This window comes from Haliotis cracherodii, unplaced genomic scaffold (assembly GCF_022045235.1).
Source record: "Haliotis cracherodii isolate W230 unplaced genomic scaffold, xgHalCrac1.p SCAF_2, whole genome shotgun sequence".
Classification (NCBI taxonomy): Eukaryota; Metazoa; Mollusca; class Gastropoda; order Lepetellida; family Haliotidae; genus Haliotis; species Haliotis cracherodii.
This window is the reverse complement of record NW_027266275.1, coordinates 63,051,529-63,063,570: the sequence shown is the minus strand read 5'-3', so window position 1 is coordinate 63,063,570 and position 12,042 is coordinate 63,051,529. Positions and strand designations below refer to the sequence as shown.

At 38.9% G+C, this 12,042-nt stretch overlaps 1 protein-coding gene across 3 annotated transcripts in view; it reads left to right on the top strand.

Moving 5' to 3' along the window:
- LOC139469392 (substance-K receptor-like) overlaps positions 1–12,042 on the top strand; it is a 76,973-nt gene that overhangs the window by 29,716 nt on the left and 35,215 nt on the right. The window contains exon 1 of one of the 3 annotated variants that reach the window (XM_071251554.1): positions 5,197–5,338. The exons of the other annotated variants lie outside the window; for them this stretch is intronic. The gene's annotated coding sequence lies outside the window, so the exon portion shown is untranslated. Of the gene's footprint in view, positions 1–5,196; positions 5,339–12,042 lie in introns of those variants that run through there. 3 annotated transcript variants of the gene reach the window in all.

Here is a 12,042-nt window from a genome sequence, read left to right as displayed (position 1 = left end):
TGCTGAAAAGTTCAGATGTATAACCTAATACAGTAAACTACGGTTATAACGAACTCAAAGGGAACACTATTTTTAGTTCGTAATAACCGTAGTTCGTTATAAGCATACACACAGCATATATACAAAAAATGACAGGGACTAAAACATAAGTTCGTTATATCCGTCAGTTCGTTATAAGCGTGTTCGTTATAACCGTAGTTTACTGTATTACAAGATATCGATTTGCTGAAAAAGTACATCTACGATGTCTCTCTAAAGATGACGGTTGTGTCCGTACGTGGTAAACGAAAACAAATGTTGGAAACTTTATTAATAGTGTTTTAGGTACAGTAGAATGTTCATGTTGGTACGCAATAGTGACCAGCTTCATAGTTAGCACAGTCGCATTGAAATATGCGGTTTGAAAATATCTGTTTCAGGACAAATAACTTTTTTTTCCCATCCCAGTGGCCAGCCTTCATTCTTTTTTTTCTCTTGCCTATTATTACGTACCGGCTAAATCAACACGTGTGACGCACTTTATGAATTAATATTATGATTCATTACCAACAAAGTGCTCGTCAATAAAAATACTCGAAAACATATTTATGGTAGAGAAACATCCCCCACAAAACAGACTATTTGTTATACACCTACTATGTTTAGCATTTCAGACAAAGTCTTCAGTTGAATATTCTTACTTGAGCCTGAGAAGAGACACAATTTTGACAACCAACTGTCGTTTCTTATGTGCTTTTTCAGGTATAATATACAATTACCGACCCACTTTCCATCGCGCTTGTCACCATAAACACGAATTTATGACATGACTACTTTTTAAACATATCAGTGTTATTTATTCACATAACATATTGATATTTCAACGCTACCTCATAACAGTCGCCAGTTATGTCGACACGTGATATACATGTAATGCTCCAGTGCCCGGGAGTGATCGCTTGTAACATGTGATTGTTACCTCCGAACTTAAAGAAGTAGATATAGCTTTGACTGCTTACCATTATGTCAGGGGCCACTGAAAAATAACTGTTGTTGGTCTGGACTAGGCAGATGCCGATAGGTCAGCAGTTGGCTGTAAAAGCGTCGGCAGGTTATTACGGAGCCCATCTTAAACGTGATATATATGTAATGCTCTAGTGCCCGGGGGTGTCGCTGGTAACATGAGCTTGTTTTGAGCAGATAACACAGCCTCACTGAATACAGAGACGTTGTTTGTACCAAAACATTTACGTAGTGTCCACCATACTACGGACAAATCCGATACGCTTGAGGGCATTACACATTTTTAAAGGATGTTAATACACTTGACCAATACGTTTCTAAGTATTCCTGCATTAACACTGTCTACACATTTTCAACGCATATACATACAGAATTTTAAACCTGAACCTCAATGTACTGGCAACTGGGAAATCGTAGCTTAACAACTCACAATGTTTTAACGCTTCAACAGCTTTGTTGAATTTATTTACATACATTGACCATATTATCCAACTAGTAGAATCAACAAAATAAACATAAACTTTGGAGAAATACAATCAAGGCTGGGGTTTTCGTTATGGAGCTCACAGTGTAGCTGTGACTAATTCTACACTTAATATATCATCTATACATTGTTTTCTTATTGAAGTGCTTTGAATGAAAAACCCATGACAGTTTTATTCGAAACGGTAGTTTAATGGTCACACAGTTCCTGTTTCTCGGCTTCTATACTATGTCCTGTGTCGGGACCAGTAACACATACATTTGAGTAAACATGTTAGTCATAAAACAGGAAATATCAAATATGTGTGAGCTAAACATTGTAAGTTATGCGGATAGCTGGGAGCGTCACATAGTTTCCTCCTTAATGCATAACCTCGAATGTTTCAGGGTCTGCTAGTAGTTAAATATTTGCAAACCTAACATGCCACATCATTTCTTATCATTTGTGAGAGGGTGCAAACCCATTAGTCAGCACCTTTACGTACAGTACACAATACGAAGAGCGACCTTCTGAACCTCGGTAAGGATGGACCAGCTCAACTGCTCACTCAACAACATAGGGGGAACAGCGTGCATACTCTGTAAAGCGTGCAGATTTTCTTTACAAGATGAAACACATCTATAATATTCTAGGAAATCATTAATGAAAACGCACGGAGTGCGTGAGTGAGTATGGTTTTACGCCGTTTTTAAACAGAAATGGGCTTCACACATTGTACCCATGTCGGGAATCGAACCCGGGTCTTCGGCGTGACGTGCGAACTTTAACCGCTAGGCTACCCGACCGCCCCGAAAACGCACGGAATCTCAAGCGTATCGGATTTGTCCGTAGTACGGTAGACACTCCGTAGATGTTTTGGTAGAAACAACGTCTCTGTATTCAGTGAGGCTATGTTATCTGTTCAAAACAAGCTCATGTTACCAGCGACACCCCCGGGCACTAGAGCAGTACATATGTATCACGCTCCGTAATAACCTGCCGACGCTTTTACAGCCCACTGCTGACCTATCGGCATCTGCCTAGTCCAGACCAACAACAGTTAGGTTTCAGTGGCCCCTGACATAATGGTAAGCAGTCAAAGCTATATCTACTTCTTAAAGTTCGGAGGTACTTATATCTTATTTACGGAGGTGTTACTATTACGAATTCTATTCTTTCATGTGATTTTCTTAAAATTGGAATGTGCGCTTTGGTTGTGAATGATTCATAAGCTGTCAACAGCCTCACCGCAAGGAAATCACACACACAACTTCCAACTTTAGTCCTCGCTCTACACTGCTTTTCAACTAATATGTCCACAAGCAGTACTGTTTTGTAAATGAAAATACACAGTGTCTGATTCAAGAACGGTCAACATCATGCCTTTTGGACTGCCCTTCAGTAGGTCCTTTTGAATTCACTTGGAAACACATATATGTACGTCAAAGATCCAGAAGAACACCAGTTAATGCTATTCTTGAAATCATTCATGTATTATGAAGGTATTAATGAATAATGGGTTAGACATGTTTGAGGGTTATTACCTTATCACAAATCTCTTAGAAAATTAAGAAGTCGACTATTTTAACCAGGGAAGCGGACCACATACATGTTGGTCATCACATCAAAACCATGTGAGAGCTTATACTGTTCTGTGTAATATATCATGCAAGCCTGCAAACAAGATATTGTTTGAAACAGAATTTGTTTTCGATCATTTCTTCAAGACAAGCCGAATGATATCCATCATGACCAGCGATTATTTATGTGTGTGGAAATCTGAGACAAATTCTTTTTTGAAGAATATAGAATGGTTCGTTCCTAAACTTTGCATATTTGCCCGCAGATTTGGAATTCATAACGTTATTATATTAACAGCAGCATTATATGAATGTTGAGATGTTACGCGATTTAAAGCACATGCAATTTGTATAACTCCTCGTTGATTGTAAAGTATCAATACTTATGTTCGTAATGATAATTGACATTTTGAGGCCTATTCAATTTCTCACTCTTTTGTGAATAATAACTTGTGACAGTAACCTTATACTCTGATACAGATGTTGCACTTGTGGTTGTTTAGTCACAATGTTTTACGCATTACTCATGCAAAAAGTTTCATATCGTTTTTCAAACTCTCCATATTCCATTAAAATAAAATAGAATGGCGTAGAACTTTTTATGTATGACATGTTGAAGTAAAACAGGTCATTAAAATGTTATTTATGATAATTCAAATTTATACCATTGTTGCTCTGTCACTCTGGAGAATTTAGAATACATTCAGGATAAATTCAAATGGATCCTTTAATACAGAAACTCGAGTGCCTTACTCACGTGATGCAAAAATACAACAATTTGCCACACAACATCTTACCCTAATATGATGTTGACATTTAAGTTGGCCTGTAAACATTGTTGTATACTGTATACTACTGGTAATGTAATGTCTTTCGCGGCTGATTACTGCCACCGACATGACACTTGTCAAGTATAATTATCACCGCTGACATTTTTCTTCAGGGTCTAGAATACCAATAAAACTATTGAAACCTAAACATGGCGTTTAAACAAGTGTTATCAACAAGTTGATGTAACATCTCAAGCGTACACGAATATCCTTGTGCCAACCATACATCAGTGTATATGTATATCTTTGTTTCAACCATACGTCAGTGTATACTTATATCCTTGTTTCAACCATACGTCAGTGTATACGTATATCCTTGTTTCAACCATACGTCAATGTATACGTATATCCTTGTTTCATCCCTACGTCAGTGTATACGTATATACTTGTTTCATCCGTACGTCAGTGTATACGTATATCCTTGTTTCATCCCTACGTCAGTGTACACGTATATCCTTGTTTCATCCCTACATCAATGTATACGTATATCCTTGTTTCATCCCTACATCAGTGTATACGTATATCATTGTTTCAACCCTAGGTCAGTCTATACGTATATCTTTGTTTCATCCCAAAGTCAGTGTATACGTATATACTTGTTTCATCCCTACGCCAGGTTATGCGTATATCCTTGTTTTATCCCTACGTCAGTGTATACGTATATCCTTGTGCCAACCATACGTCAGTGTGTACGTATATCCTTGTTTTATCCCTACGTCAGTGTATACGTGTATCCTTGTTTCAACCCTAGGTCAGTGTATACGTATATCCTTGTTTCATCACTACGTCAGTGTATACGTATATCCTTGTTTCAACCCTAGGACAGTGTATACATGTGTACGTATATCCTTTTTTCAACCCTAGGTCAGTGTATGCGAAAATCCATGTTTCAATCCTGGGTCAGTGTACACGTACATTGTATATTCTTGTTTGAACCCTACGTCAGTCTATACGTAGCTCCTTGTTTTAACCCTGCGTAGATTATAAGCACGATGGTCAAAGTACGAAATGCTTCTGATAAACAAAGCCATAACCAGTGACGTATTTGTAAACACTAGTAATTGATTACCCTAGAATTATAGGACAGTGCCGTCTTAACTAGAGTTCCATTGCTTCAGTCATCAACATGTCCCGAAGACAGATACTGCCCTCCTCTGTAGCGATGAGGCAAATCACGCAGCTTACCTCAAGTAGTAATTGAACATTGCTTCTTCTTAACGTGTTGATCCATGGTTTCGGAAGCTTAACTCTCAGCCTACTTCTAAAAGCATGGGGAAAATTGCCTGCTCTCGGCAGTCCTGCGTGTGGTAGGGCTTGGCTGGGGATGTTAGAAACCGTCGCTGACTTGTGATCAATACGCTGGGAGAGCCAAAGAGATGCCTCTCGTCATTGCGCTTACACATAGGATTATGATGGATGGAGACAATATGTGACTGTATTATACGCAACGCAATACAATCAAGGTAAGCACTCTTCTGTCCATGTAGAAATTCTTGGAGATACTATGTATGATTAATATGGTTTCGCTGGTAAGATAAATAACTTTAGTCACGTTCGGTTACTGGTATTACCCCTCTTTCTGTGCGGCAACATCTGGATATCTGAACCTTTCGTTTGATTCAAATAAACAATTTGAGATTTTTACTTTTGCAGTTTTAGAAGTCTTCAGAGACCTGCATCTTATTTCGATTTTGTGTTTCTCTATTTCATTGTGTACAGGATTCAGGAAATAATAACAAACAATGTATAAAATGATCACTCGTTATGTCTAGGTATGTTGACGATAGGTAACAAACCCAATCAGTTTTACGTACAAGAGAGACATAGCATCATGATTATATGGTGTATGGTTGCCACGCACTCTCCTGTAGTCTTTTACATGGCGACTTAGAATCCTGCAATCTCAAGTAACTGTGTGTTTTCTTGGAACTGCTAAGAATAAGCAATCTGAAATAAAGTGTGCCTAATCCTGACAAAGTCTGATATATTATATATTATCATTAAGTGTCAGTTCAGAAGCAAACTGCTCGTCCATGTATTAGAAATTATCATGGGTCGTGTCCGTGTGTTGATGCGATAAGGATTTTCAAAGAGAATCTTTATCGACTGATTACGTCTTTCTGTTAAAAGTGTGCTCAATGTTCCGCTCTCGAAAAAATGATATGGGTCCTTTGTATATCAGAAATTTTATCACACTTGAACGATAAACATATTGAATGTTCATGTTTCATGTTTGTGATAGACTATATTAAAACGAATAGTTATTATCGAACCACAAATACACGACTCCATTGTTGCTTTCAACGTGCCTAAGATTGCAACTTTTTGTTTCTTGTTCACAGGTCTTCTCTATTTATATAATTTCCACAGCTATTTGCTCTTTACGACAAGTGGAATCTGTTTCGGAGAAAATCTAGGATGGTTATTTTCTTGCTCTGACAATTAATATTTCTTACAACCGCTTTTTAAGCGGCAGCAGCAGCAGCAGCGATAATTATATGTTTCTGTGCAGTCAATAATTAACCTGGTCACGCCTGATTTATTATAACGAATTTAAAGAAGTCCTTTTTCATCATTGAGATCAATGTTGCCGGGAGGCTTTCACACGAAGTTACAGGAGCTCACATAATGACGAGCGTAACACGTTTTGTCTGTCACTGTCTCAGTGATTACCGTTTGTTAAGACCGCGTGTATGAACCAAAGAGAGTTTCTCTTACACGTTGATGTCATAACAAGTCTTTTACTTTGTTTTTTTTGGTCCGGTATATATTTATCAATATTTGCTATTAAATTGAAAGCTGTCGTGTCTCGGGGAACAGTGTATACATTCAGTGTAACACGATACCATTTAACTCGCGCTGGTGCCAGTACACACAGGAACAACACCTGTTACAGCGTACAACTCAGGCCGGTGTTTCACCATGCGATCTCAGCGCTACCATCACTCTGGTTCCCAGACACAAACCTATAACTTTAACGGTAATTGTTGCGGGAAGTTCGCGCTGTGGCAGCAGCTCCTGTACAACAGAGAATCGGTGCCAGGGCAAACGTTGTGCATTTACTGAAGGCGTATGTGATTCAATGATATACGTTAATGAATAGAATGTACATTCTAAGAATTGTAGTGTACTGTGTGTGTTATTAGATTTTGTATTGAAAGCGTCTTCTCAATGAATTCATCCGCTGTAGGAATTCCTGAATCATCATAAACAAAACTTTGTTTTAAATTAAGCCTCACAAGTATAGATTGTGTTCAATGAGCTATATATATATATATACATATTCGACCAGATTATGAACCTATATTTAAGGACATCAGTATCGCACTCTTCTAAATCGACCAGTGGTTCGGGTAGGCCCGCCCTCCGTTGTTGCTCATTTGCTTTGTGGTTCGAATCTAGACTCGTCCTGATTATGACCCTTGGTTTTCCTACTACATTGGGCTGACACGCAGATATCAAATACCGTTCACTCACTTCCTCACTGGTGGGATACGTTTGGCTGTAACGTTGACACTGGATGTCTCTCACTCACTCACTCACTCACCCGCTTAATGGCACCACTCACTCACTCACACATTCGACCGCTTAATCGCACCACTCACTCACTCACTCACTCAATGTTTGATTACAAAATTAACACTTGGTGGCATTCACACTCCGTCGGATTACATTTATTGAATTTTGCCCTTCCATATTAATTAATGATTCAAACACAGTTTACCTCAGCCTAATACAGTCAACTATTGTCATGAAACATGTCTTCACGTCTTCTATTTACAATGAGACCGTCTGACAAACTGGTCATGCTTCCTGCGCACTTTTGCACACATTTATTTGTCTGATTATCCTCTTGTGAAGCATGTCAAGACTCATGATGAAAACATGGCATTCCACAGTTTACTAAAACGAGCCAAGGATGTGGGACATAATCTCAATGTCGGTGTTGTTTTTTTTCTGTACTGCTGGACGGTACAGAAATGAGTGTTGGCCAAGCTAAGTACCATATCAAATCGGCCCAGTTTTTCAAGGAGAGGCTTTCTGAACGACCACTGCATCGAGTTTATGTGCCTCGGTTGAAAACAACAACGACAACAACAACAACGACGACGACGACGACGACGACGATGATGATGATGATGATGTTGTTGATGATGATGATGATACCTGGCTCTTGTATAATGTTAGCTCGACAGATATAAAGGAGGTTATACAATGAAAAAAATGATGATGCTGACACCATGCCAGGATGTGTAGAGATTGATGAAGAGTCAGAACAAATATGACGTTTAAACTCCAGCTGCAAGACTATTGATAGTGTTTCTACATGTAACAAACATTTACATTTGAAAATCGTACAGAAACAGAATAAAATTTCAGAAGCAATATTCCAAAGTGTCAGTCAGTTATGTTTAAAGATGTCTTGCATGATATTTATAAATACACATACATGACATCAAGACGATATTTTAAACAGAACTGATATTGTGAATTAAATTTCAAAGGTGGAACATAAACATATCAAACAAACATATGTGTATGTATATGGTGTAACGCGGATTTGTTTATTCTGACTGCATTTAATATAAATACTAGTATACAGACCACGTGTTTTCAGACAAGTTGCCAAGTTGATGAAACAACGGGAATACATGTCTAAAAAATCCGCAACTTCATTCAGTCACCGGAGTTGCACCACTGCTGACAATAGTCGACTCGATTATGATCCTTGGGTCCATCACAGTCGTCTAAGGCGCCGCTATTCGCTGTGCAGAGCTGCGTCCCTTGGCCACGCCAGAAGCCTATTATTGTGGGTTCGAATCGGTTATGTTTCTAGGTTTGTCAGCACCATACCCGTGCTCGTGGGTTTCACCGTAGTGCTAAACGTCTGAGACCTGCATCACTTCGATCTTTCCTCCCACATTAAGCTGACACACCGTGATATAACTGGAATACTGTTAAAAGCGTTAAACCCAACTCACTCACTCGACTCTCTCGCCTGCACACATCTGCCACACCTTTTCCGTCCTACTTATCTCGACAATATACATGAGTTATACCATTTGTGATAACAGCTGACAAAAACTCATTTTGATAAGATTAATCGAAATAATGTTGTTGTTTTTTGCAAACCTATCAAAATATTATATGAATACGGCTGCTAGAGCTTGTAGTTTCATCATTTAACAAAAACAAACGTTCCCAAACAAGTACTCATTAGACTTAATTTAAGGAATCGATTTGCGAAAGAAGAATCTCTGAAAGAAATACCAATAAGAACTATAAGATCGAAAACAACTGAGAACTGTAATACGGCACCCAGAAAGTGTTAGGTCGACAGTAGGCTCCTTTGCATGCGATATCAACACTTGAAATAGGAAGTCTATAGGACGTATGTGTGCAATGTGTAACGGTGTAAAATATGTCGATATAAGTGTGTTTCCATCTGTACGTTGATGATATTCTACATACAGGCACAACTTTATCCTTGATATGTCTGGCATTTCACAGAATAAAGTTAGATGTGGGGATAATCACGGTGTGGAGTTCACCTTAATAACTTCAAATATGAGCCATCTCGTTGTTATGGCAAGTAATCAATGGCGAATAACACCAATGGTTTGGCTAGCAGCTTTCAAAACGTGGATATGTTCCCAGCTGAATTCAACGAGTTCGGCTTTGAACAGAATGCTAGTTATATACATATACAGTTTCTCGTAGAACCGTTACATTAAGGTACATGATACAATTCAATACGATAGTTCAATTAGTGACTCCAGGCAGAGAAGAACGGTATTGTTAAATTCGATTAATTAAATCAGGTAGTAATATTGGTCAGTTTATAACGTATCTTAACTGGTTGCAAAACATCTGATTTCTTGTTGCATGCCGCCATATGTGGATGTTCGCACATTGGCCTACAATGTTACCCTGTAACATTCAATATTACCCAACGACACCGAACATTCCCCATACGCATGTGAAAAGTGCTGACAAATGTGTTAACTTTATCGTCTATTCAGCTGGGACTATCAGAGTACTTCGTTATACAAATTACACCCAGTAAGTCCTGTTTGTCGTCATTCTGTGCATGTGAATTTCAGAAACAATATTTATGCAGTGAACATGCTTTAACTAGAAAATGTATTTTGGGTTACATATGCTATTGAATTATCCAGAGACAAGCGTTCGATTTCCAACATAGATACAATGTGCCCATTTCTGGGGTCCCCCGCCGTGATATTTCTGGGATATTGCTAAAAGCAGAGTAAAACCATACTCACTCACTCACTCACTCACTCACCAAACGCGTGACCGACCATCTCCATTGGCACATCTTCATTCAGCGTATGCATGAACAACCATCTCCATTGGCACATCTTCATTCACCATATGTATGAACAACCATCTCCATTGGCACATCTTCATTCACCGTATGCATGATCAGCCATCTCCATTGGCACATCTTCATTCACCGTATGCATGAACAACCATCTCCATTGGCACATCTTCATTCACCATATGCATGAACAACCATCTCCATTGGCACATCTTCATTCACCATATGCATGAACAACCATCTCCATTGGCACATCTTCATTCACCGTATGCATGAACAACTATCTCCACTGGCACATCTTCATTCTTGACATGACATGATTCCGTTTTTATTGGAGTAATGTGTCTTCTTAAGAAGTATGTCAAATGCATGATCTTGACACATATATGTATAACAGATACCACACTACATTATATACTAATGAATACTGACATTTTTGGCACCGAAGTAATTTGCCCGAGAGAGTAATGCATCGGAATGTCCTCATGACCTGCGATGTTACAGTTCGGCTGTTGTCCTCATAGACAACACTACTAGACAAGAAGTACACATTGAGATCACACTTTGAGCAACACGTGTACGCCGACTGTATCATATGTTACAGTTAACACTGTAGCAAACTACGCACACAATCATATTTGTAAAATATAAATTAACACAGGTTTTCCACTCACTAATACACATTGTAGATATGATCATGTATACATGTATGTATATGATTGTATACACATTGTATTTGTTCTGCGTGGCACACGTTAAATGTCAACGTGTTAGGGGATATTTGTAATGTAACACATATTAAACACAACAAAATTTAGGCGTAAAAGTCCGAGACTGTGTGAGTATGGTTTTACGACGCTTTTTGCAATATTTCAGCAATATCACGGCGGGGGACATCATAAATGGGCTTCGGACGTTGTACCAATGTATGAAATCGAACTCGGGTCTTTGGCGTGACGAGGTAACGCTTTAACCACCAGGCTACCCCACCGCCCAATACGTCTGAGAAACTACTCCCATTGGTCACTGTGTTATACATTATGGTAGCGATGTGGTAGCCTGGTGGTTATAGCGTTCGCTCGATACGCCGAAGACCCGGGATTGATTCACCACAAGGGGACATTATGTGGAGCACAATTGTGGTGTCCCCCGCCGTGATATTGCTTGAATATTGCTAGAAGCGGCGTAAAACCATACTCACTCACTCACTTATACTTTATGGTATGGTCTGATTGTCCTTGTAAAACTCCTAACAAAAATAACAGTCCCGAATATGTATGTACCTTGTCTTTGTGGTATGTATCATGTTGACTGATACATGTTGTTTCTCTTCTTGTCATATGAAGACGGAGAGTCGATTGAACTCCTAACCGAGTGATAACACAAGGTTGTCATTAGAGGAATGTGCGAGCTACTTATCACCTTAGAACATCCTGCTTGTATTTGCAAAGAAGTCAAGGAGCAATGTATTTCTCTTCAGGTTAGTGGGGCGACCTGGTAATGAGGGGTAATATCATTCACAGAAAATGCTTTGAAGTGCAGCATACGCATGGTACGTTTCATTGCCAACCAAACCTGTCTGTACAATTCAATTCTGTTGAGATACTCCGTTTCCACAGTATTTCAAACAAAATTCCTGAATGTACTTGAATTAGTATAGTATAGACTATTAATTATAAAAAAAGACATTGTTGGGTATTCTCAGCACGAGGCACACGGGACCAGGTACCTCACACGTGGCATCTGTAGCGGAAACGAAGTCTGACGTGAGTTTCTCAAAATGGAGATAACTAGATTCAGCTGACGTCTGTTCTAAACAGGTGCTGT